Source organism: Eucalyptus grandis, chromosome 8 (assembly GCF_016545825.1).
Source record: "Eucalyptus grandis isolate ANBG69807.140 chromosome 8, ASM1654582v1, whole genome shotgun sequence".
NCBI classification, from domain to species: Eukaryota; Viridiplantae; Streptophyta; class Magnoliopsida; order Myrtales; family Myrtaceae; genus Eucalyptus; species Eucalyptus grandis.
The window spans coordinates 1,016,141-1,023,885 of record NC_052619.1 but is presented as its reverse complement, the minus strand read 5'-3'; positions in this window follow the sequence as shown (position 1 = coordinate 1,023,885).

Genomic DNA, 7,745 nt, shown 5'->3' with positions numbered 1-7,745 from the left:
GCCTTCTGCTTTTGGCAAATGGTTCCGCTGCTTAAAATTGGGTGGGCTCGAGTGCTAGCCATCTCGCTGGGCTTTCTGATGGCCATGGTTTTAATCATCCTTTATAAAATTAGCTAAGCCGATATCTGTTTGTTTCTCTATTTTTCCTTGTATTTTCTTCCTTTAGAATAAAGGATTCTAAAGGATTTGTACAGACATTTGCTTCTTAATGTCTTTCCTTTTTCAGTTCATGACGTTGGGAGAAAAATCAAGCAAATCTTAATGATCTAAGGATCACGGATCCACGGATCTCCAAAAATATTAATTATGCACATAGTGAAAGATACAATAGGATAGAAAGCAACCTCATATAGCTTTCTAACTGCGAAAATGGGCGTGAGAGCTTGTTGAGGGTACTTGATAAACTAAACATCTCAACAGCCGCAGATTTAATTAGGGAAAAAAAAATAGCTGCAGCACTAGCGAGAAGCTGCTTCACCTAATTTTGGCATGTTATGGCTTTAAACTGAAAATCACAAAACATACGTATAATACTTCACATCACAGATACAGCACAATCACGGTTGCATCAAACATATTTGGTTCTTATTTTGCAGCCCCCACTTCATGTTCCACCAAATTGGTTGAGCCAATTTGGTGTGATACATGATTTATTTATTTTTCTTGACTATTCCCCTTAGCTTATCTATTAGATGTTCATCGGGTCTGCAGTACATGGTTTCACTTTCACTCCAGTTTTTCTATGATTCACAATACGCAAAAAGAGTTTATGAAAAAATTTTGTAGGTCATCCATTATGTTAAGCCATCCAAAAATTTGTATTAGTATATACGGTTGATTGGTGATGCTTGTGCCATAAAATCAATCGTGCAAGGATTGGAACTTCAAAGAGGAGTATCGTTAATATGAGGTTTTGACGGCATAACTATAAAAAAATTCCTAAATTTATCATGTGATGATCAATATAGTCCAAAACATTTTTAATTTCGTCAACTTAATCGTAAACATTTTGACAATTTGCAAATGTAGTTTAACTCGTTAATTTTGATCAGAACGAGTAGCATTGACATAGATATTTTAATTTTATATTTTTTAATAATTTTTTTATACTTTATTTTCTTTTGTTTCTTTCTTCTTTTTTTCCCAACTACGGTGGCCTTCACCAGCCCACAATTGGAAAGAGAAAAAGAAAGAAAATAAATAAGAAAATACAAAAATTATAAAAAGTTTTGAAAAATTTAAAAGAATTTGCAGAAAGGAAAGTCACCGCACCACCTTCCCCAGCCAATGGAAAGGACAAATTATAAATAAAATTCATTGACCAAAATGGAAAAACCAGATTACGAGGATGCACTTCCCCTTGGGATTCCGTCTGACGGTATTATAAGGGCCTGTTCCAAGCTCAAAGAGGAGGTTGCACTTCTTGTGAAAAATGGTAGCCTCTGCAGGCATGAATAGAATAGATCACGGAAAAGTCAAAATGAAAGCTATTGCTTGCAAGGATAAAGCTCCAGTAATGCCTGAGAAGTAAGGGAGCCTACAGACCTAATGTAGCTAACGAAGTGTCACTACAAGAAACTTCTGCACCATAACACAAAGATTGAGAGATATTACGACTCGCCTAATTTCTTATTAGTACTGTTAAACTGGATTCAGAATCTCATGTAATTAAGATGATAAATTCAACCATCGAACTCTCCTCCTTCGCCAGTGAATGCTGACTTCCCTTTTTTTAATATTTTTTCTAGGTGAATACCTCTTTGAGCATCCTAATATTTTATCACAGACCATAGATCCAACTGAGATCACGCGGCCTGATACTTTCTACAGCTCAAATGAACTGCTAAAGAGTTAGAACAATCATTACAAAGTTCCAAAAGCTGAACAACACTAGCAGATATCCTTTAAGATATAAATTGATTGAGGAGATGGATGTTTTCCATCACATTCGCATGTGATAATGCGATGAGACTAATTTGAAACAGCGAAGGTTACATCCAGAAACAACGGCAAATTCTGAACCAGAATACGACCATTGAACATCATGATTAGGTCCCTCTCTACCTGACAAAGTACCAACAATGCAAAAGATAAGTTTCAAGAAAATAATTATGTAGGTCGTCTTAGCAAGAAACAAATAAAAACTTGCGAAGAGGCATGAGCCCTTCATGATTCCCGCCTGTTGTCAAGCAGTTTAGCTTTGATTCCTCGTAGTAACTCTGGTTGGTTTTATCAACATCATACTACACCACAACCTGAAGTCCAGTTGACCCATCATTCCAATGCAGCTGCACCACATCGTACTGTGATAAAATAATTTTTGGGTTTCTGTTTAAATTTTCTTTTGATGATTAGATATTATGCTTTTACATGGACTAAAGGCGACGTTTTGGTTAATCGTTACTACATAGAAGGCGCTTTCATCTGGTAGAATTCTTTATCTTTATTTACATTTTGGTCCTGTCAACTATCCAAGTGCCAGTGCCTCTAGTTTAGGTCTATTCATAATTCCAACATAAGAATTATAGGGTATCATGTGTTAAGTGATATCAGAGCTTAGGTTTGCAATAGAGTGATGACATGCGTTTAGGCTGGCAGATTATTAAGGTGGATGTCTTTGCATACAAAACAGGTTTTCTTTGCTTGTTATAAGTAAGTGATTGTGACATGTATGTAAATGCTGATGAATAAAAGCGATTTGAGTTTGTGTTTATGCCAAGTTCTTTTTACAAGTATGAGATAGTATTAATGTTGTGTGCTTATGTTGTTTCATAGTAGGAACATGAGATATTGTCTCTGTTGAGAAAACTCCTATCAGGTTTTGAAGTTGACAAAACTTTCCTACATTTATTCTTATTCTTATTCTGAAGAATACTAGGCTACTGTGCTATATCGTGGAATGTTGTCAAAGTCTATCTTACTCCAAAAGTCTTTCCTACTCTGACGAAATCCAAACTAAACCCAAGTCAAAAACGAAGATATAATCTGACTCAAGATTATTCATCTTTCAATAAGGATTCAGTACATACAAGATTTATTCTTCATATCTGGCTTTCGCGAAGAATCTCACTTACCTTTTCTAAATATATTGATGAAATCAATCATCGATTGATGAAATCAATTTCAAAGACAAGTTCCTTTTTGGGAAGCATCTACTTATGGAAACCTAGATTCTGATTGTATGCGCAACCAAAATCATCGAATTTCCACCCCAATCTTCAAACGGCTACAAGATTTCCTTAATCGATTCTATCCAACGGGTTGATTAGAAGAAATTCCTCTGGAGAATGCCAACGGTTAGAAAGGCGTAGAGGAGTATTTAAGGAGGTCATTCAGTCCATTTGGGATAGCGCGTGAGAATTAAAATTCCAAAGTTTGAGGTCTTCTAATCACTTGTTTTTCATCAATAGTGCTTACAAATCGTATTCAAGAGAGAAAACACAAGAGAAGTGACTTAGTGAGAGAAAAAGAAATTCTTCACTGAGTGTTCGTACTCAAATCGTTGTACTTCTCTATTGATACCTCAATGAAATTCAACCAGAAGGCTGTCAGCGTGGGAAAGTACACGTAAATTTGATCTAAGCCGAACCACTATAAATCTCGTGTTCAATTTTCTCTTCCCTTAACTCTTTTGATTTGTTTGTTGCAATATTTTTCTGAATTCTGCTAATTTCTAAACCATCTTATTTGAGTCTGAACTTATATCAGAAATCTGGTGTCGAAATGGACTTTATTTGAGAAAATAACTTTTACTGCTTTTATTGGCTTAATTTGTTTTTACACCTACTCCAGGCCGCCGTCCCTGCATCTTCATTCTTCCTAGTCGCTATTGGAAGCTACCGGACCGCTGTGGATCCCTGTTTAGCCGCCGGTTACCTCACCGAGCTGTCCGCCCGCCTTTGCTGGTCCTTGCTCGCCCACCTAGCTGTCGTTCAGCCCTCAACAGGCCCAAAATAGAAGCTGAAGAAGTGGGTTTCAGCAGCTCTGTTAGGCCCATTTTGAGGTGATTCCGGTCTCAAAAGTTAGACCCGCTTTGGAGGAAGTCGTTCCCCGTTGCGTTCCCAACGTTTTGAATCGGACGGATCACAAATCAAGTGAGTTTTACTCACTAATCCTCAATTAGTAGGTTAATTATGCTTAGGATTGGATTAGTCTAAGTTAATAGTGATTAGGTGGTTAGATTAGATTAGATTAATAAATTTAATTACTTGCCATTGCATGTTAGGAGAATTGTTAGTGTAACTAGCGAATAAATAGATTATAGTATTTATTGAATGAGTCTCAGAAATTTTGTGGGTCCTTTTCGGCTTCCAATTAGGCTATAACGGGCCTAAGTTGGATTTATTGCATTTATTTATTATTTTCCGTAATTATTTAATTAATTAATTATTTTCCGGAAATTCAATCGGGATGGCCGATGATCGGAATTTCGTGCCGATTGCGGTGGTACTCTCTATTTATTTAATTGAGCACTGGTTTATGAAAATTAAGTGAATTGGCGATTATGTGGGGATTTATCCCAAAATCGATTAGTGTCGATACTCAATTGGAAATTGATCGTGAAAGGTTATGAGTGGATCTAGAAAACCGCCGTAGTATGGTTGTGCCAGTTGGGCCGAGATTCGCCACCGAATTTGGAGTTGGTCATGCCTAGTAGGGCCGTGATTTGCCACCTATTAAAGGTCGTGCTCATTAGGCCGTGATTCACCACCTGTTAAAGGTCATGCCCATCGGGCCATGATTTGCCACCTATTAAAGGTCATGCCCATCGGGCCATGATTCACCACCTAATAGAGGTCGTGCCTATTAGGGCTGTGATCTGCCACCTACTAAAGGTTGCGTCTACTAGGCTGTGATTACCACCTAAAGTTAGGTCGTGTCCCTAGGACCGTGATTTATAATTGAGAATTGAGATGGAATAATAGAGATGACCTGGGAGTGGTCTTGATGACATGTAATCGACTGAGTCAATTGATCGATGTTTCGATCTAATTGAATTGAGTGGATGATGTACCTGTCGGTATTTGTGAATTGAACTGACTTGCAGGAAGGAACTGAGGCCAAGGTAAGTCCTCTGACGCCTATTTGTGCTTAGATAGCCTTTAGGGCGTATTGACTTCCTAATTGGGTCTTAAGGGGTAGAACTCGCTGAGACGTCATCTCACCCTGTTGTGGAACAACATTTTAGATCCATAGATGGCAGCACCTCCAGCTTCTCCCTTGCATTTTGGTATACCGGAGGAAATCACAGAAGTAGGTTATCATATTCCGATACACCCCCACCTCAAAGGATTGGAGTATGTAATAGTGAAATCCTCTGTCTGGGTTGACGTGGGTGGATCTGATAAGGTGCCCCATGAGTACCGGTCATGGTATCGCCACTATCATGATGGGCGAAGGGAGTGTCCTATGCCAGAATCTGATGTACCTTTGTATGTTTTGGAAGTTGCGCTCGAGAAGGGTACAGCAGATCCCAAGGGTAGATCAGTGGTGGATACTAAGGATCCCAAGCTCGAAGGTGATTCTGACTCTCCGGTGTACTAAGCCGAGGGCGTCAACTAGAGCGAGAAAGAAGGGGAGATCCCTGAGGACAAGGAGGTGGAGCAGGAAGAATTTAGTGATGACGAGTAGTTGTGGTTGTTAGACCCCCACCCCCTGTTTGAGAACCTGCTGTGGTGTATATGTTTTTATATACCTAGACAAACTTGTATTATATTGACTAGTGGTGTTATATGTATATAAGCATGGTTGGTGTGGTTTGAAATTATACAGCCCTGCTTTCTTATCTCATTGTTTTATTATTTGGGGATTTATATCTACTTCCGCAAGCGTATATTAAAATAAATAGGTCGGCGATGCGTCCTGGGACATCGCTATTATATCGACCAAGTAGGGATGGGCATGTGCTCGGAGGGTCGGGACGTGACAGAAACAGTTAAAGAAGTCTGGGATAGGCTTCACGTCATTTATGAGGGAACTAATCGTGTAAATTAGACAAAAATAAACATTTTTCTTGGACAATATGAGTCCTTTAGAATGAAGTATGGAGAGTTTACAGAAATTATAAATGGATTGGCATACCAAGGCCAACCAATTTCTGCTCCAATGAAGGTCAACAAATTATTACGAGGACTTTCAAAATACTGGAACCATGTGAAGACTTCAATTAGGGAGACTCAAAGGATCATGCCTTTATCTGTTGACGAGCTGATAGACACTCTTCAATCATATGAAGTGGAACAGATTAATGATGACGAGGATCCAAAAGGTAATAAGTCAATTGTACTTAAGTCTAATGCTAATTCTGATAACACAGATACAGACGATGACATGGATGACGAGGAGCTGGCTCTTATGATAAAGAAATTCAGAAAACTTAATAGGAAAGGAAGAAGATTGAACCGGAAGAAGCAAAGCAAGCAAAATTCCCAGTAGAGATCGATGGAAGATGTTGAAACAAACAAAGATGTAATATGCTTTGAGTGCAAGAAGAATGAATACATCAAGCCTTAACTGTTCCCCGTTGAAAAAGAAGAAAATGAAGTATGAGAAGTACAAGAAAGCTCTTAAAGCAAAAAGCTGGAGTGACACCGAATGTGAGAAAAGCGAAAAAAGAATTTGCAAATATCTATTTGATGGCTCACTCAAAATCGGACTTAATCGGACTTAGAATCGAATCAAACGAGACTCAGATTTTGACAAGGAAATTGAGATAAGTCACTCAGAAATTCCTATTAAAGTTTCTAAGTATATAGATGAACTTTGCCTTAATCTCAAATCTTCTCTTAAAAGGATTTTCGAACTAGAGAAGGAGAAATTCAAAGCTCAAGCAACAGGATAACTCTTGGAAAGAAAATTTTGAGAGTCTGAAAAATGATTTTAATAGTTTGAAAGAAAATACTGATTCTCTTTCAAAAGAAAATGAATGTTTGAAAAATGAGATTTCAGATATTTCTAAAAAGTTTTCTAAAGAATCAAAAAAGTTAGAGAAAATTCTTTTAGCTCAAATACCCTATTTTAACAAATCTGGTTTGGGTTTGAACAATGAAACTACTCCTTCGATTGATTTTCCCAAAGTGAAGGAAAGACTTAGACAAAGATCCCCAAAGTCTTTTTATAAAAATCATTTTCAAGAAGTTTTTGTAAAACTTGTTGGCCGGAATGCTCTTAAATGTTTTAAATGTAATAGCTCAGAATATTTTGAAAATAAATGTCCTAAGGTTTGAAGACCTATTAAGAATGATTGAGCAAAAACTATTTTTAAAACTAACTCTCTTGGACCCAAGAAAATTTGGGTACCAAAAAAAGTTTGAGATTTCTGTCTGACTGCAGGTCATTATTAAAAGAAAAAGTAAATGGTATTTGGACAGTGACTGTTCTAGGCATATGACTGGAGATTCAAGCAGTTTCGTGAAGCTGGAAAAACAAAAAGGAGAAAATGTCTCTTTTGGTGGAAACGGCAAAGGAAAAATTATTAGACATGGAACAGTGAAGATTGAAAGTTTAATTATCAACAATGTTTCACTAGTAAAATGTTTGAATTATAATCTTCTGAGTATAAGTCAACTATGTGATATAGGATTCAGAATTAATTTTCGAGAAAATGTTTGCTCAAGTCGTCGAGATTTATCTCAATCCTTTACTGGGCGAAGACATGGCAATATTTATCTTCTGGACATAAGTCCAAACAGCTCTCAATGTCTCCTTTCAATTCAAGATGAAGCATATCTCTAGCATCGCAAGCT